This window comes from Diadema antillarum, unplaced genomic scaffold (genome assembly GCF_040938485.1).
Source record: "Diadema antillarum isolate AM-2024a unplaced genomic scaffold, OU_Dant_1.0 scf00000133, whole genome shotgun sequence".
Lineage (NCBI taxonomy): Eukaryota > Metazoa > Echinodermata > Echinoidea > Diadematoida > Diadematidae > Diadema > Diadema antillarum.
In genome coordinates, this window is record NW_027271022.1 from 312,611 (window position 1) to 333,850 (window position 21,240).

Below are 21,240 nucleotides of genomic sequence, written 5' to 3' on the forward strand. Positions count from 1 at the left end.
GATGGCATCTCTCGAATGTAGACTCATCTGGAGATAAGCCCACAAATCCATGGAGGAAATCCTGTAGTACCTCGTTGCAGTTTTTTCTAGGGCTTTCCGGCACACCATGAAAAACAAGGTTATTGCGCCGGGATCTGTTCTCTAAGTCATCTATCTTGGCAATCATGTCTTCTCTCTCTGATTTAAGCTTTTTCACTTCTACAATCACATCATTAAGATGGATAGTGCATGCAGTGATTATCTCTTCATTCTCAGACACTTTCAGATTCACTTCATATTCTCCTAATTGCACATTTGTTGACCACATACAAAACCGTAGTCATGGTCAAACCATGGAGCTACAAGTAGCTCCATGGTCAAACGGACCCCTTGCTAGAAATAATGCATAGCAAAAATCACAAACATTAAGGGAACCACATTCCGTCGAGCAATAATGCATGTTCACGCGGGCACGTTTGTTATCGCGATGATTTTTTGTTGCTCTTTTCTTTTATTTAAAAAGGGAAGACTGACTTTATTTGCAAATGCAATGTATCACAATCCACAGACCTTCTCCCTTTTTTCATAACGCTTAGAGTTTATTCGTTCGTGTTCCAGGTCCCCAAGAACCTACCGGTGCTCCCGGTCGCGATTCTTCTGGTTCCCCTGGTGCCCCGTCAAGAGAGAGGGGTAAGTCTGTACACATTGGTTCGTATTTTCTGTTAGCTTATAATGCAGGGGCGTCACCAGCTTTTTTTCAGGGGGGGGGGGGTGCGTTTTGACACTAAATGTAACGAGATTTTTTGGACAGACATTATTTTGGAATATAGGAAGCTCTCAATCCCTAGACTTTTACTGTGTTTTGAGGGAAATCAAGCGGGGGAAAGGGCACCGGCGTAGCTAGAATATCATCTGGGGGGTTGTTAGTATGCGAGGGAGCGAGCAAGGGGGGGGGGGGGGGAGGAGGGTGTGGAAGTGCCTGTTGTCCCCCCCCCCCTCCTCCCACGGTGAGAACTTTTTGCATTTTCATGTTGTAAATATACATTTTTTGCGTGTTTTATCGACTTGAAACAGTCCCACTTGTTTAAGGTATCAATACATTTTGAAGTAAATTGTTATTCAACAATTTGCCTATAAATGGTATATAAATAAACTTCTAGTAATAATTCTTACACTGATGTCATGAACGCTACCGAGCCCGAGCACCCCCCCCCCCACCCCCTCCGCAGTTACGCCACTGCTTTTAGGTGAAATAATTCATGATTTCTTGAAGTGTTATATCTGCGATAATATGTGGGTAGAAATTAGATAAGAAGAATTTTTTTTTACCCATTCATGCGGAGAGGCAACCCGATTATCAGGTAATTTTAATGTGCATTGGAACTGATTTTGACATTACTATCCCATTAAACTTTCAACTTTCAACTTTATTTTCACCTCCATCAAAATGAACAAAGAAATTATGTACATTGCATATACACGGGATATTTGTGATACAGAACAAAATTTGAAAAGGTACATAAGAAAATTATGAAAATGAAAAGTAGATGCGATTACATCTTTGTTAAATACATAAAGCGTATAATGCAAGTCAACTAAGGATGAGGATGGAAGTGGAGGGTCCCACTAAGAAGCAAAGCTTGTACGATATGGGACCCTCAGAAAATACACAAAATAAACGGAGTACCCGTTTAAGCGATACCCGATTACGCGGAGAGTACTGTAATACGATTCACCGAGGAGAACACATTTTCAACTATCGTGAATATTAGATTGAATGACAAAAATATAATGGTGCACTTGAAAACTGTATATAAGTCCATGATGTGTGCATCATTTGCTAGCAGTCTAAGCAGTGTTTAAGCCATTGCTTCTTCTCTCTCTCTCTCTCTCTCTCTCTCTTCCTATCTTTACTTGAGCTACAAGAGGTGCCGCATTACTTATCAGATTAGTGAGAAAAAATCCTAATGAGCGCAAAGTGTGGTATGCACAACTTTTAGTATATATACACGTACTGACTGGCAGTTATTATCTAGAGAATCTAGGGTTCATAGGTCAAAGGTCGAGGTCAAAGGTCAAGTGCAACACTTCAAATTTTTACTATTTTCCTCATACATGTATTTATGTAATGCCAGCTTTTTTTTTTTTACACTTGGTGTATGCATGTATAACCTAGATTATCGGGAAATTTTCTTTTTCTCCTTATTTTTTTTTTTTTTTGGGGGGGGGTTTGCCTCAAAGGTCAAAAGGTCAAAGATCAAGGGAAAGTGCTGAACTAACTTTTTCCTCCATATCTCAGAAGTTGCTCAAGTTATCTTGAAACTTACTACATATTTATGCATGTTCCGCCTGACAGTGATTATCCTATGAATTTTAGGGTCAAAGGCCAAAAGAAAATGGTAACAGTGTACTTTTCAATACAGAAATTACACTTTTTCTCCATACCTTGAAAATTACAGTATTCATACACTTACGAATGGGTCAAAGTCAAGTTAAAGTCCTTGAATCCCCAAATACATGCTCTCCTATTCAGCTAATTAAACCTAGGTAAAGGAAGGTGAACATTCAACACATTTGTGACAAACATGTGATTTCAATATTTTGCCAATATTGTGAAAATGTAATTATACATTGTCCACATGTACTATAGACCTATTAGGAGAATCATGCATTATGGCGGAGGCATAGCAGTCGCCTTAGCGACATTTCTAGTTGATGTTAAAACTTTCATGATAGTTTCTCTATTTGTTTCGTCCCTGCAGGTCTGAACGCTCAGCCTGACCAAGAGGCTGTGTTTAAGAGGGAGTGTGATGAATGTCCACAGCTAATGCAGCAGATGCGGATGTGTACTGGTAAGTTGGGCATAATAATTATTCCAAATATATAATCAAACATTAGCTGTATGCTACTGTAACTGGTATTACACTGTTTGCAACTCGGGAATGAGACGATGGAGGGTGGATGTTCTTCTACTGTCATGTGTGTGTGTGGGGGGGGGGGGATTAAAAGGATAGTAAAAACTATTTTTTCTCTGTTACTTTCTAATGTTTGGAGTGTTAGTACAAGAGGTCGAAGTGAATAAAAGACACATCAGGGAGTTTCGATGGGAGACGCAGGATGGGAGACGCAGGATATGCAACCAACCTGGAACGACCGCGTTCTTCGGTCCGTCGCCCATTCGTAAATGTGCGACGCAGTAGTTAGTTTGGTGGGCTGTCCCAGGTGCAGATGTGCGTATGACATACAAGTTTGTAGTAATTCTTCGACTTCGTAATGAGAAATGTATGACTGACAACAGACAGACCTTAAGCACTTTTGTCTGTGACCGCGAGCTCAAACTTCATTACAATAATTTGATATCATACAGAAGTTAATCGGGGAGCAAATTACGGGTATTTCGCGTAATTTGTGAGCACGGCAACTGTCAAATGTGCGTACTACGTCTTAAACAGCATTGTTCCGTCAGCTATGTCGGTGATTCTCGAACTTATTTTGGCCTACTATACCGTTAGAGAATCGAGATGACGTAGGACTTCAAGCTCGTAACTATGCCAACGGCAGAAATTTGCATCCGACACGCAAAATTATCGTCTGCGTCCTTAAAAGTAAAACATAGTTGTGGTACGCCTGTAGGATTGTCGAATTTCGTTCCAAAATGTGCAGGTAGGGCCTATGCCTAAGAAATGTGTGGAATAACCAAAGAGATTATAAAATCTTTTTTTGGAATAACGCTGTTAACATACAAAATGAACGTGCGCCTATATGTATAAAATATGGCGATTACGAACTGAGTGCATTATTGTCTGAAATAGGGCCGAGTTGACTCTGAGACCGAGTTAGCCTCGATCGTTCTGGAATAAAAGTCGGTATACCGGCGACCTTTATTACCTCCACCAAGGGGGGAGGTTACTGTATATTTTCGTTACCGTTGGTTTGTTACCTCCGCCAGGGGAGGAGGTTATGTTTTCGTTACCGTTGGTTTGTTCGTTCGTTCGTTCGTAACTTGTCTGTGCGCAAAATGCTAGTGAAGTATTGAACGGATTGAAGTGAAACTTGCAGGAAAGGTTGAGAATGACACAAGTACCAAACGATTAACTTTCGGTAATAATCCGAGACTTTTTGGGGAATTTATGACGGATTTTTGATATTTTGGCAGGTAGGGTCAATGAACTTGGGAGTTCAGGCTGGGCGTATTTGAGGTTTGTATGCACGCCAGCGTTGCCAGGTCCCAACAGAGCAAAATCACCAAAAGGCTTGTAAAAAATCACCAAACGCCATCAAATATCACCAAATTTGGAAAAGCGTAGGTAAAGCTTCAATTTCAAGACAAAATTATATCAATAAACCTTTATCAAACACTGCGCGAGTCTCGGTGCAATTTTCGGCGCACCGTAGTCACACACACTAAGTGCAAAATGTGTACGATGTGTATGGATATATGACTATGAGTGTTTGTGTGTGTCGCTGTGACCAAAAAAAAAAAAAAAGGGGGGGGGGCACATGTTATGTTTCTGCAGGAAATAAGGGGAAAACTTTGGGCAAAATGCATTTTCGTTTTCAATTAGTGTGATCATTTTTTATGGGTCTAAAAATCACCAAAAAGTTATCAAAAATCACCAAATTTTGATTTGGTTACCAGGCTAAAATTTTGTCACCAAACAACTTCAAAAATCACCAAATTTCACCCTTTTTGGTTCCCGAAATCACCATCTGGCAACACTGATGCACGCACTAAAGTGCGTGCCCTAGTTTCTGTTATAAAATGGGTTCAAGAACGTACCTTACGAAAAAGTCCTGTGGTACTCCTGTGGTAATTACCACAGGACGGTACCACAGGACAGTACCACAGGGCAGTACCACAGGACAGTACCACAGGACAGTACCACAGGAATTGTCCTGTGGTATTTTGGGACATACCACAGGACAGTACCACAGGAATTCCTGTGGTATTTTGGGACGTACCACAGGGCAGTACCACAGGAAAGTACAGGACCGGTACCACAGAACAGTACCACAGGAAAGTACCACAGGAATTCCTGTGGTATTTTGGGACGTACCACAGGGCAGTACCACAAGAATTCCCGTGGTATTTTGGGACGTACCACAGGGCAGTACCACAGGACTAGTACCACAGGAACTGTCCTGTGGTATTTTGGGACAGTACCACAGGACAGTACCACAGGTCGATCATTACCACACAGCATTACCACAGGGCAGTACCACACAGCATTTCCATGGTACCACAGGAGAGTACCACACAGGATAGATCGAAAAAAAAAATCTGGGAGAATTTTAGCCACATATCAAGGAATATTCCTGATAGGTGAGTGATGGATTTCAGGACAAACATGGCCGTACTTAATAACCTGTCCTACTCCTAACATATAACCTCAAACGAGAGTCCAATGGCCAAGTGCCAATCTAGTCCTATAATAGATCTATATAGTCATATTCTATTCCTAGGTAGCCATTGACCGTATCAGTACATATATATATGGCCGCCTATCCGTAAAGCATTAAGGCATGGTTACTAACTCGATTATGCTTTATTATCAAGATATGAAATTACACTTTCATAACAATATCTATGATATTGGGAATGACATAACATAATTAGACAATCTTTCATAAAGTTCAAAGTAAGTTCCATCATTAATACTTTCACTTTTTAAGTCATATATGTATTTTCTAAAATCTAGAGTGCTTTTTATGAATATTCATGAGCTATGTAAAATTTGTACCACAGGAGTACCACAGGAGTACCACAGGAGTACCACAGAAGTCCTTATGAAATTTCTCATGCTTTACATCAGCACTTTCACTAAATAGGTAATACTGTACATAGGAGTATAGGACAGGATAAGTAATGGCAAATCAATTGCTATAATTCACAGCATAACTCATCTATCAATTGATTGAGGAATATTAATATGTACTTTTTTGTTTGTATTTTTGTTATGAATTTCAGTTGATTCTGCCTTACAATTTTCCTGTGTGGTACTCCTGTGTGGTACTGCTGTTTGATATTCTCTTGATGTGATAGTCCTCTGGTATAAAATGCTAAGAAAAAAAAAGAATATCCTGTAGCATTTTTCTGTGGTACTTACGAATTTAATTTGCTGTGCGGTACTTCTGTGTGGAATAGCACCATATTATGATTTTCCTGTGGGATTTTGGACAGTTCCTGTGGTACTCTCCTGTGGTATACATCGAAAATTACCACAGGAATTCCTGTCGTACTGTCCTGTGGTACGTCCGAAAATTTCACAGGACAATTCGTGTGGTATTGTCCTGTGGTACGTCCCAAAATACCACACGACAAGTCATGTGGTACTGTCCTGTGGTATACTATCCTGTGGTACTTTCCTGTGGTACTGTCCTGTGGTACTGTCCTGTGGTACGTCCCAAAATACCACAGGACAAGTCGTGTGGTACTGTCCTGTGGTACTATCCTGTGGTACTGTCCTGTGGTACTGCCCTGTGGTACTGTCCTGTGGTACTGCCCTGTGGTACTGTCCTGTGGTACGTCCCAAAATACCACAGGACAATTCCTGTGGTACTGTCCTGTGGTATGTCCCAAAATACCACAGGACAAGTCGTGTGGTCCTGTCCTGTGGTACTTTCCTGTGGTACTGCCCTGTGGTCCTGTCCTGTGGTACGTCCCAAAATACCACAGGACAAGTCGTGTGGAACTGTCCTGTGGTACTATCCTGTGGTACTGTCCTGTGGTACTGCCCTGTGGTATGTCCCAAAATACCACAGGACAAGTCGTGTGGTACTGTCCTGTGGTACTTTCCTGTGGTACTGCCCTGTGGTACTGTCCTGTGGTACGTCCCAAAATACCACAGGACAAGTTGTGTGGTACTGTCCTGTTGTACTATCCTGTGGTACTGTCCTGTGGTACTGCCCTGTGGTACGTCCCAAAATACCACAGGACAAGTCGTGTGGTACTGTCCTGTGGTACTATCCTGTGGTACTTTCATGTGGTACTGTCCTGTGGTACTGCTCTGTGGTACTGTCCTGTGGTACTGCCCTGTGGTACTGTCCTGTGGTACTGTCCTGTGTTACTGCCCTTTGGTACTGTCCTGTGGTACTGTCCTGTGGTACGTCCCAAAATACCACAGGACAAGTCGTGAGGTACTGTCCTGTGGTACTATCCTGTGGTACTGTCCTGTCTTACGTCCCAAAATACCACAGGACAATTCCTGTGGTACTGTCCTGTGGTACTATCCTGTGATACTTTCCTGTGGTACTGTCCTGTGGAACTGCCCTGTGGTACTGTCCTGTGGTACATCCTAAAATACCACAGAACAAGTCGTGTGGTACTGTCCTGTGGTACTATCCTGTGGTACTTACCTGTTGTACTCTCCTGTGGTACGTCCCAAAATACCACAGGACAATTCATGTGGTACTGTCCTGTGGTACTGACCTGTGGTACTTTCCTGTGGTAATGCCCTGTGGTACTGCCCTGTGGTAATGTCCTGTGGTACTGCCCTGTGGTACATCCCAGAGTACCACACGAGCCTGTGATACAGTACCACACAGTTCCTGTGTTAACATATATTTGTGTGGTACATTGTGTGGTACCAACCAGTACCACAGGGAGTACCACATGAGCCTGTAAAACAGTACCACACAGTTCCTGTGGTAACATTTATTTATGTGGTACATTGTGTGGTACTGACAAGTACTACAGTGAGTACCCTACAAGCCTGTGGTACAGTACCACACAGTTCCTGTGGTAACATTACAAGTGTGTGGTACATTGTGTGGTACCGACAAGTACCACAGGGAGTAGACTTTTTTGTTAGGCAATAGGAAGCGCTGAAATGAGTCACGTGGGCTTTGATTACTTAAGTACCATTGCACTGCAGTACCAGTGCGCACTCAATCAGTTGTTACAAGTGCGTCGCGCGCTACTATACGCGCTGTCAATCCTGTAAACAACTTCCAGTTCGGGCTGCCGGCCGGCCGGCCTTTCTTGTGTGCATGGTGGCGTACGTATACAGTACTCTTATACGTACAGTACTTCCATGTGCGGGATTTCCGAGTGCGACGTGCTTGACTCGACTCTCTCGAGCGAGTGCTACATGTAACTGATTGGTATTGACCCACAAAGGTAAGTCAAAAATGCTGTTAGTTTTCGACCCATTTTATAAAACAATTGATGCATAGGATTATTTCGTGGCGTTAGTGGAGATGCAGCTCACTCTCGGGTATTTACAATGTAGTGCAACATGCACTCGGCTTCGCCTCGTGCATGTTTCACAATTGTAAATACCCTCGAGTGCGCTACGCCTCCACTAACGCACTCTATCCTGTGCATCATAAATTTGTATACTAGGGCGAGGCGCGCCGCGCATCTGAGGGTTTATGACGTATCAAAGGCTTCTATATTGGGGATCTCGGGCATTTTTTCAGTGGGTCGAAATCACTTATCTCCATATGGAAGAGCAAGATCATCGATGGAAAGTAAGTGCTTGGCGGAGGTCTGCGCATTCGGAGTGCTTTTCTGGTTAGTGAGTTCGTTCGTTCGTTCGTTTGTTTGTCCGTGTGCAAAATAACTCAAAAAATAGTTAACGGATCTGGATGAAACTTGCAGGAAAGGTTTAGAATGACACAAGTAACGAACGATTAACTTTTGGTAGTGATTCGAGAATTTTTTGGGAATTTATGAAGGATTTTTGATATTTTGGCAGGTAGGGTCAATGAACTTGGGAGTTCAGGCTGAGCGTATGCACCTGAGGTTTGCATGCGCGCACTAAAGTGCGTGCTCTAGTTTCTGCTAGGGCGAGGCGCGCGGTGCAGCTGAGGGTTTATGACGTAACAAAGGCTTCCAAATTGGGAAATCGGGCGACTTTCAGCACACAAAGTACGTATGGATGGAAATCACTGATAGTGGGGCAGATATGTGAAAAAGATGCTCACATCCGGCGGAAAGTATGAAATTTTGCATATAGGGGTATTTTGAGGCGCTGATTTCAAAAATTGCCGGATCCAAGAGGTCTGACAATGGGGTCGGCTGCCATTTTGAATTCCAATATGGCCGCCGTCAAGATCCCTATCTTCAGTTCTGAATGACATTAGCCATTGGAATTTGATGTATTAAAGCATGGTGATATGATGACTTCAATAACAGACTTATTTTATATGTCTGACAAGCTGCACGGCAGCCAATTTGAATTTTTATACATATTTGCCATGTTGGAGTGTTGAAAATCTCTATCTCGGGTTTGTAAATTTAGGCTACCTGATTGAGCGCGCGTTTGTAACTGATAGAGTGCGCACTGCTGTATTTACATTGTGACGTCAGTGAAAGGTGCATTATGCTTCCTTTTTGCTGCACTTTTTGACATGCCCGTGAATGTTAGTCATGATGTTTGTCTTCGTAGTCACATTGGAATTCAAAATAGCAGGCATTGCGTTTGTCAGACACATCACATCAGCTAAAATTTTAACTCAGTATGTTAAAATACTTGTTTACCCCTAATTTCAGGGTCACTCACCACTGAGAAATCGAGATAGGGATTTTGAATATTTCGTCGAGGCGGCCATATTGGTATTCAAAATGGCGGTCATTCGATGTTTGCCAGACACTCCAAATCAACCTGTCATCAAATTCAATGTGTCAAAACGCTCTTGTGTACGAAATTTTAGTGCCACAGGTCATTCACAACTGAAGATAGGGATCTTTGAATTTGTTTTGTGATGTCGGCCATATTGGAATTCAAAATGGCGGCCAACCCCGTGATCAGATCTCTTGGATCCGACAATATTTGAAATCAGCACCCCAAAATACCCCTATATGCAAATTTTCATACTTTCCGCCGGATGTGAGCATTTCGACCAATTTTTGTTACATATCTGCCCTACTATGATATCTCTATGGAAGAACAAGATCAGTGGTGGAAATGAGCTGCATGCTTGGCAGAGGTCTGCGCTCTCAGAGTGCTTTTCTAGCTATTATTATTATTTTTTAATCTTAAAACTCCAAAATAACTCATCGTCCCGGCAAATCGCGTCAGTCAGGTAAGTTTCTTGGTAGACTCTTTCGATACATGTATATTGCAAGCAAATATGAAATGGTGCAAGACGGGTTTGGCATAATCGTGATATAGTCCCCACCGCTGCGTGTCCCATCCATCGTAACGCCGTGATCCATGTGTATGGGTATATGAGCGTAGTAGTCCATGGGCCAAGACCCGAAAATGGGTTATTGGTACCACCTGAGGGGGCAAAACCTTTTTGGTGTCGTTTTGTTTGTCGGACATAGATATGCTTATCAAGCTATGATAGCATTTCCAAATGAGTTATATTATAATAAATTAATTTTTAACCAATTTGGTCTCGTTTTTATATCCCTATACTTCTGAATCGAAACTGACCGGTGTTCTGGCAGTGCACTTAGTCTTTATTCAAGGCAGCGAAGGGAATATCCAAAGGGTTATGATGTTCACAGCTGTCATACGGTACGCTTAGTCTTTATCTAGAACAATGTTTCGTTATCATATCTAAAGTTCCTAATAAAAGGGATTATCTATGCTGTTTTTCATACTATTCTCTCGACAAATACATCAGTTTTAAACAAAAATCACTCTATTCATTTACAATATTATTACCTCCGCCAAGGGAGGTTTATGTTTTCGTTACCGTTGGTTTGTTTGTTCGTTCGTTCGTTCGTTAGTTAGTTAGTTAGTTTGTTAGTTAGTTTGTCCGTGTGCAAAATAACTCAAAAAGTAGTTAACGGATTGGGATGAAACTTGCAGGAAAGGTTGAGAATGACACAAGTAGCAAACTTTTGGTAGTGGTCCGAGAATTTTCTTTTGGGAATTTATGAAGGATTTTTGATATTTTGGCAGGTAGGGTCAATGAACTTGGGAGTTCAGGCTGCGCGTATTTGAGGTTTGCCTGCGCGCACTAAAGTGCGTGCTGTAGTTTCTGTTGGGGTATATAAAGGCGCGCCGTGCAACTGAGGGTATATGACGTAACAAAGGCTTCTATTTGGGAAATCAAGCAACTTTCAGCACACAATGCTGTAAGTACGTATGGGTGGAACAAGATCAGTGGTGAAAATGATTTGCATGCTTGGCGGAGGTCTGCGCTCTCAGAGTGCTTCTCTTGTTTATTATAGTGTATTGTGTACCGGTACACTGTTTTTGCATTATCTTTCATTGTTGGATGGAAATAAAGCGACATTAGCATGGTATTAGCGTTTTCAACGTAGCGCTTTCACCGGAAAATTATAAATAATTTAAAAATACGGTAAAACTCACGAGGAATTGCTTTTTTTGTTGTTGTTGTTTTTCGATAAAGGGATATACACCGTATTATAAGCTTTGGATATATCCTTCGCCGTCTTGAATAAGAGTAAGCGCTGTGGACATCATAACCTTTGGATATTCCCTTCGCTGCCTTGAATAAAGACTAAGCGCTCCACGTTTACAACGGAACACCTGTGAACATACAGAGAAGACAGTGCTCTTCTTTGTATAACGGTTAGTTTCGATTCAGAAGTACAGGGATCTACAACAACGAGACTAAGTTGGTTAAAAATTAATTTATCATGACTAAGCTACTCATTTGGAAATGCTATCACAGCTTGATAAGCATATCTATGCCAGACAAACAAAATGACACCAAAAAGGTTTTGCCACTTCAGGTGGTACCAATATCTGGCCTGGCTCATGGAATATAGGTGTCGGTGCTTGTGCGTGTAGGGCCTTCATGTTTTTCTATATTATGAAATCAGTGGTTACATTTTCTTTATTCCGAAGATTTCATTATTCCAGAAGATTCCAGAAAATAAAATAAGGTTACTTTTTCCGAATGTTCGTTATTCTAAAATTATGGCTGGTTATGCCAAACAAGATTAACGATAACTATAACAAAAAGAGAGAGGTATTTTCTCTGTGGGGTATTCAAAGCCACAGGGAATAATTATGTAGAGGTGGGAAAGGTTTATTTGCAATGGGAGTACGGCGTATACTGGAGTAGAATAACGGCCAGGTTCAAATTTGTCGTTGGTATAATTCTCTGCCACTCAGTGAATGCCTTTTTTTCATTTTTGTTGTTTGTTCTTCATTATTTTCTGTCTTTTTTTCTTTCTTTTTCGACTTCAGAACTGCAAACGCCTCAGCGTAATGAGGGGCTATGTTTGAATGAGAGCCTGTTAATGTTTCCATTCGTTATGTTTGCGTGATAAACATGATAAATACCCTTCGGTCAATTATCCTAAATGAGTGAACAGTTCACCATGAGGCACATTTTGTTTATTAGTTCTCTCTCCCTCCACCTATCTATTTTTAAATCTATCTATCTCTATTTCTTTCCCTCCACAGGGTTCTGCGCTTGGTACGCTGATATGTCTAAGCGTGACCACGGGGTTGAGTTTGAAAGACAGCTTGGTAAGTCAGCGCACATTAATTTTGTACGTCCTTCCTCATGACCAATACAAAAAATATATTTTTTATGTGTCTATTGTATTTCTCTCAATATGTGATTTTGGTTACATTGGTTCTAATTTCTATTTACGTGTATTTGTTCGACTAGATATGACTTTTATTATAAATGCTTTGGTTATGGTGGCAGCCGCTCATAAAACTTTGTTTTCTTGCTGTCTCCATCACATTCTATTACATTTGTATTGTCAATTTAAATCTATATACACTGTATCTACCTTGTCTGAATGTTTTCATATGTTTGAATGAAACAAACACAAATTGATTTGAACTTTTTCATTTTTTTTTCTCATTTTCAAATGAGATTTAAACTAATGTAGTAGACCTATATCATATACTTAGCCGGGACTATGCTAAGAGGCACTCTAAAAACAAATGCACCTTTTGTGCCTATTCAAAACTATTTTGGCTTTATAAGTTTGAATGACCAAGAATGCCTATTTTGTAATGCCCATTTTTGAATTCCCATTTACTTAAAATTGCTTCTTATCTGAATTAAAAGAGACTTAGAGAAGAGACTTAATTTTCTTTTGCACGGATAATATCAAATTCGAATGAGGAAAAATCATTAATGTTCAATGGACATTTCTAAGCTTTAACGAGTGCTTTCAGTCTGACTTTGGATGAACCATGCATTTGAAAAATTTCTTGCACGGAAAACAAATTCCACTAAAAGAAGATGGAATAAAAAGTTAATGTCTAAATTATAAAAGTGGGATTATATCGTGTAAAGATTTCTTTTGGAAAGATAACACATTTGAATGACATGTTTGAATGTTGAATTTGAATATTCAAACATAAATTCCTATGATCATTATCTGGATTCGTTGACTCCTTAATATCGAATTTGAATGAGCAATGAATTCGTTAAGATTTAATAATACAATAACCGTATGAATGAGAAAGGTGCAATATTTCCCTGAAAAACCTATAAATATTCTCAAGTCCATGATGTGTGCATATTTTGCTGGCAGTTTAAACAGTGTTAAATCTATTCTTATTTCATCTCTCTCCCTCTCTTTACTTAAGCTTCAAGAGGTGCCGCATTAGTGATCAGATCAGTGAAAAAATCGTATTGAGCGTAAAATAGGTTACACACAATTATTTTTATTATTATTTATATTTATTTATTTATACATTATAGCAGTAAACACTCTTCAGACCATTAACCCCAAAGAATATGCAATGCATCATTTTGTCGGCAGCTGTAACAGTTGAAGCCATTCCCTTTTCTTTTTCTCTTTATCACTTTAGCTTTTTGAGCTGCCACAGCACTTGTCAGATCGATTAAAAAAATCTTGATGAGCGTGAAATGGGATGCGTTCAATTCTTTGTTGAAAATGTGATAAATTTCAGTGATTACGTGCTATCATTGATTCCGTTTGTGCAGGTGAGAACGATGCCATGTCTAAACGTGACCAAGAGGTTGCGGATGAAAGAGAGCTTGGTAAGTCTGTACACATTGGTTCGTATTTTCTGGTAACTTATAATGCAAACTGAAACAAAAATGAAATTGGTAGGGTAGGCCTTATATCTCTTTGAGCTGTTTGAGTGAGAGCCTGGTAATTGTTCTCTTATTGTATATTTGGTGTGTCTTGGTGATTATTTCAAATATATCTTCTATAAAACTTGCACATCGTATGTTTAATACAACGTTTACAAATCATAAACGTGATGATGTAGGATGTGTGCTCTTCCACTCGGAAGGGGGAGTGGATGGGACTATAATGGGGCTGCAGAAAAACGTTCTTTGTGAATATATTCATCTGCGTGTTTTTTGTGTGTGTGTATGTGTGTGTGTGGGGGGGGGGGTGGCAAATGCATGCATGTGTGTGTAGGTATCATACATAATATATGTATTTACTGGGCCCTGTTTCATAAAGTTGTTCGTAAAGTTACGAACGACTTACGAGCGACTGGTGATCAGTTCTTGTGGTGAATTATTAAAATTCTGGGAAGCATAGCACATCGCAACTGATCACCAGTCGCTCGTAAGTTGTTCGTAACTTTACGAACAGCTTTATGAAACACCCCCTGTTGTGATTTTCTTTTTCAACATCGTTCTGTTGGGTATACACGGCTCAACAAATAATGCCTGCAGATTGAGCAATGTTAGGTTAACCTGACTTTGCATTATTTGTACTTTGAAAATAATTGTTTATAGGAGGAAGTACAGTTATTATGTGTTTGAGTTATCCTATGTGTTGCAAGCCTTGCTTTCACTGTTATGCCATTATTTTCCATACTTATTTCTCTCTCAACCTTTAAAACATGCATAGGTGTTTTAATTTTCAATATCATTGTTTTGTGCATGCTTTGTATTCTGTTACACTCTTTGTTGGTTTTAAAAGTAAAATTGAATTGAAGAAGGTGAATAAGAGCGTATCCGGGCAATTACCCCCTGAGGGCAATTATACCCCGGGTAAATACTGGTTAGTGGTAAGGTTAGAGTAAAGATTAGGGATAGGGTTAGGAGTTTGGGTTAGGGTTAGGATTAGGTTCAGGATTAGGATTAGGATTAGGATTAGAGCCAGGGGAAGGGTTCGGGGTAATTGCCCAGGGGGTAATTGCCCTAGACCCGAATAAGAGAGCTAACAGGGAGCAACATCATGGTCATTGCCTGCGATGCATGTGCAGGGTCTGTGTCAGTATTTGGATACACGTCTACTACATTTGGCATGGGAAATAACATGACTATATCAATGTTATGATGAATGTTTCACAGCCCTGGAGTATCTGAAGGAACTCCTCGAGAGGAGCGGGCTGTACGAAAAGTGATCAGGTCAGTAAGCTTATATGGCTGCCGTGTAACGTTTTTGTTTGTTTGTTTGTTTTTGCGATCACACAAAGTATGACAGACCGAACTTCGAGCCATGATTTTTATGCCAAACTAGTAAGGCCCGTAACAAGAAGAGGGGGGGGGGGGGGAAGGGGTCATAGGGTTCCGCGGACCCCCCCCCCCCCGTTTGCCAGCAGTGAAAAAAATTGTAAATGACATAAAATAAAATGAAATAAAATGAAAAGAAATAAAAAAAAACAATGAGTCGCTGAACCCCTCCTCGTTTGCTAGCAGCAAAATGTAATGACAATAATGAAATAAGTAAATGAATGTATGAATGAAAAAATAAGAGAAACGAAAAGAAGGAGTAATGAAAGGGGCTTTTTTTTTTTGCTTGTCAGCCGATGAAACCCGGAAGTGAAGCTTCTTTTTTTTATGTCAGCCGATGAAATGGCACGAGATATGAAAAAAAAATGCATGTGTTCTCCAAGTTAGTAAACACGGTAAATGGGGAAAATGAGAGAGCGTGGTTTAATTTTCAATCATTTCAATCGTACTATTTTGTACTTCCTCTCTTACTCCAGCTGATCCACCTCGCTCCATCAAACCAGGAGGCCAAATCGTTTCAGCCTTGAAAATCCTTTAAAATCTGCCATTGGCAATCCAATCAAAATATCAAGTTTCATAGCACGCATTTTCTTTCTTGAAGAGATTCTCTAATTTGTATTTTGCTCTACACCGCTCTTTATTTCGTTCATCAATATCAAGCTCAAAGTGGTCATACCGTGACCAACGGCAAGCGGGAGCCAGATAACTTTCCATCCTTTTTAAATTCAGTATTTATGACAAGTATTTTTCAGAAAATTATGAAACGACAAGGAAAATACATTGTCAAAGTATGCATCACCTACATTACGATGTGTTTCTTTTCTTTTTCTCTCAATCCCTACCTCAGCTTCAAGTGGTGCTGGGTGAAGAGAGTTTGTACACAACCGGAAGCGTATGGATTCTACACGACCTACTCAGCGCATTCACACTTATAAATCACTCCAATTATATTCCTCTCTTTAATGTAAACGATTGAAATTTAGAAATGATCCGATGGTATGTAGGCCCTACACTTGTTTATAAGATTTAATGACTTTTGCTTATTCCGAATTTCATTTTAAAGTAATGATAATAATAATACTGCATTTATAAAGCGCATAGTGTACAGTCATGCTTCTCTATGCGCTGTACAGTTCAGATACAAAATACAAACAAAAGACTAACAGATGTAACAATCAACATAATAGATACAATAATTAACAAAAGGGGTAATGAATATTCATCCTAATCAAGGAAGATGGAAGAGGTGGGTTTTAAGACTGGATTTCAAAAAGAGAGATGAGCAACATTATAATTTTTTCCAACTAAAAATATTACATGTACCTACACATGTAGGTCCTATGTCTAAAAATTTTGATTTATTTCGGAGAAATCCGGTATGAGACTCATAATTGCTTGAAAGTAATCTAGCACATAGACTTATTGAGATTGGTAAGATAGAAAATTGAAATCACCTTCCTTTTGAATTGGCTTAATTTTGGCAACTTTTAATGAAGTGAAAACCCCCCTTCTCGAGAGATAGATTAGAAATACTGCACGGTCGTTTAGCAAGATATTGCATTGATCGATTCGACTCCAAACAACAACTTTTATCACTAGACTCTTGTCATGATTTTGAAGGTTTGAAAAAAAAAATGATTATATATATATATATATATATATATATATATATATATATATATATATGCATAGGCCTATTAGCTTAGCGGGTTTCATGTAAGAGGAATCGGGATACTTTCCAGCAGGTGAATAATCATATTTTACTGGGTGTTCATTGTATTAAACACTTTATGTACCAAGTATTCTGATGGAAAAATAGATAAATGCAATTCAAAATTTCTCGAGGGTTGTATAGACCCTACCTTTTATATCATGTTTTAAGATGTAAATATTGCACTTTGGCCCTAGTCTTACTAGTATTCAGAATGTTTTATATACACGTCATGTCCTTTTCTATCCTTACCTACTTTACAGAAACGGTTTTTATGGTTCTGTAGGTGCAACAGTTGTTTTCGTTGACGTATAGAAGTGGAAAGTATATTTTTGTACGAATTGATTTAAAGCAGGTTCCCACAATCACTGACGTTCTTTATGTATGTATGTATCGTACGATATGTTATTCTTTCTACAAATTTCTCTAAACTCTTTTGTAAACCATGGCTTTTATAACGTCTTTTTGATGTATTATCTCTTGGCGCTTGGTATAAGAGAAACACTCATTGTAGGTAGTGGTCATAAATTGTTCAGAAACATATCAAATCTTCCATCAACAACATTTCATTAATATCCTATTCTATAGACTGCTCCAAACTATAAGATTTATCAATACTATCATCATGTTTGTAACACTAATTCTAGTGGAATGCATTCATTGTGGAATACATCACATAATTACATAATTACAAACATCAGTCGCAGTTCATACCATTACTTTGTTTTATTATCAACATTATTAGTAAAAATGTTATCAATAAGAGCAGTAGTTTTTGTTTCATTTTTATTTTATTTGCATGGGTTTGAAAACCAGTAATGTACAAGAGAAGATGTTCAAAGTTCAAATGAAACTACTGGGTTGTATACGAGAAGTGGCTGAAAGATACATGCATCATGATAAAATCCCCTTTCATAAAGCACTATGGTATTTTCACGACTTATTATTGCAGGTAGTATTTTTCCGATACACATGAAAAAAAGTCATAAACATTTCTCCCAGGGTACCTATTAGCGGTGACAAAAACAATATCATCTGCTTTAAAGTACACTTTGATTAAAATCGTTTCCATTCAGGTGCTTAAAAACGTTTAGATCTTTATGTTTGGTTCGTAAATCTTGTCCTTTGAGACAACCAACTCCGCCATATACTTCCATTATTTTTCCCCGTTATTTTCCATGAACTTATAGCTAGGTACGTGAATAGCTTTGATTTCTGTCAACCAGGTTTCTGACAAGCTATACATGAAAATAGGAGAGAAATACTTATGTCGATAAAGGACAAGATAATTAGATAATTGTCATTTACTTGAAATAAAAAGGTTTATCTTTTTCGTTTGTTAAATAATAACGATGGAAATAAAATTCAACGTAATAATCATATTTTCATTTTAACATTCTGTTTTACCAGCCTCCTCAGTGAATGACATATGCATACTGCCATGAATAAACACACATCAAATAAACGTAATGTGTAATTTCATCAAGATAAACATATAATTCAAGAAATCTGTGTTGCTCTTCAGTGTACGGTGAAATGTAGTAGAACTGATGATGTAAGAGTGTAATACTGGTGACATAGAATTGACGACTGGATGGTTACTACGTGTATAAGTGTGATAGCATTGGTTACTGATTACTTTGTTCATTGTGTAATGACAATGTGCCGATGTTGACGATGACAAGTGATGCCCATCCTTATGCTACGAGTGAGTTGAATATCAATACTGTAGTTACTTGACTTCTCATAATACATGTACAATGTATAAAGTTTCAGTGACTGCATGCTTCCATAAATATAAACAAGCTAACACACATAGGCCTACATACACAAACACTGCTTACCCACATACACACACACACATTGATACAACCATACATACGCTCAAAGACATATAACCACACACTTGCACCAACACTCTGTGCTACATGTATATACAATGCACACACACACACACACACACACACACACACACACACACACACACACACACACACACACACACACACACACACACATACACACACACACACACACGCACACACACACTCATTGTATAAATGTATAATCATTTGTATCAAGTACTACACACGATTATCACCACACATCAAAGGAAAGACAAACACATGGTATCTTTATATGACAAAGCTTTCGGGTAGATTTGCAAACTTGCAGTATTATTTACATCTCATTTGTGCTTTTTCAAACACTTGCGAACATCCATATCAAGCAAAAAAATGTTTTGTCAAAATAAGTTTGCCTTTCTTTTCAAAAGCAAAAACAAAGGATAAACAACTGGTTAAAAGCTCATTTTCCATCACTCTTCAGGAAGTGGAGGCCACTGTTGATAATTGTGACAGTCACAACAGCTCACTTCTAGGTAGAACTACAGGTTGGGATTTGAACAAAGGAAATAAGATCAGAGCACAACAGGATCACTTGGCAAATTGTACCCAATAGGTTAGCACTGGAGCTAATAAACACTTGCCATCTCAAAGGAAGAGCTCCTCTTTTTATGATGCTTGCGTGACAATTAATCAGAATCTGAGATATTGACCAGATTACAGAATCAATCCTCTGGTTTCAGAAATGATAATGGAAGACTGCAATGCACAAATAATTTTAAGAGTTAGTGCAACATTTCATATACATAAAACAATCCTGACAGTACTTCAGACATGAACACGCCACAAAATGAAAAGAGGAACAATACATATCTGACATAAAACATGAACAGCAGAACAGAGCACTGCATCTGGCATGGTAGGTTTCCGACAAAACATTTGACATACACAATATGTACATCCGATCTCATGATTTCATGTTGGATTTGGACTTCTCATACATCAACTCGTGAGGAGAAAAAAAAAGAAAGAAAGAAGAAAACCTGTATTGGCAAGAAAGTCCTATATGTCATGTATAAAATATCAATCACTAGGAACATGGAGCAATTTAATGATGACTAAAATACCATTCACTTCTCTTTTGTGATGTTGTGTGTACTAAATTTGTAAGTTTAAGCAACTTTGTACCATTAGTCAACCTCCCTCCGGCAGAGCTGATGGTTGTGTCAAGGGAACCTGGATGTTGAAAGCAGCTCACGCCAAAGATTATCACTACGGGATATTCGTATTTATAAAATTGCACGAAATCACACAATGCGAACATGCATACACTTTAAACAGGCACGGCTAGCCTCTACACCATTATAGTTGCCTGAGCATACCAAATAGTTTTCTTTTGTGTTATCAACACTTCTTTGCAGCCAAACAATATGGTCTGTATAGTTATAGAAGCTGCTAATTTTGGGACCTGAATTTTTACTTCTCTGGAAAGAGAGTTTCATTATAATCACGTTCATTATAGCGGGATTCATATCTGTATTCTTACTGCCCATTGAATGCATGGTGACCAATTGACGTGTTGTGGAGCTTCAGTATACTGTAAAACATGATATTTTCATGGCATGAATTTTTCGCGAATTGGAACCGACAGCCTTTTTTGTGGCATGAAATTTTCGCGAAGTGCCACTGGCGTTCAATGCATATAGTGTAAACAAGGACTTTCGCGTGCATTTTAATTTCGCGAATCTTGGCGCTCGCGAAATGCGCGAAATTAAAGTGCACGCGAAAATTCCTCGTTTTACAGTAGTTGCCACACCCAAATCTTTCCCCCCCCAAAAAAAAACAAAAGAAAAAGAAAAAACAAAAACAACAAAACCGTCAAACAAACAAACAAAAACAAAACAAAACAAAACATAACAACAAAACAAGCCCAGTCAAGGTACCCTCAAAGGCAGGATTAGTATCAAAAGATGTATGGCACATCACTAGCTTTAATCATTCACTTGCCCCAGGCAAGCAGAAAAATTAAATTGGATCTGTAGTATCTTATATGCATATTAGGGCAATTACGAGAGTCCACTGTATCCCCCCCCCCCCCCCCCCCCCAGCTAAATAGTGGTTAGTGACAAGGTTAAAGTAAAGATTAGGGTTAGAGTTTGGGTTAGGGTTAAGATTAGGTTAAGAATTAGGGTTAGGGTTATGTAGGGTCAGGGAAAGGGTCTGGGGTAATTGCCCAGGGTGTAATTGCCCTAGACCCCATATATGCACAAGACTATGCTCTCTTAGCCTGGTGGAGTACATGCAGAGTAGTTTTGACTCAATAACAGCATCAGATCCAAATGCTTCAGTACTTCTTCACAT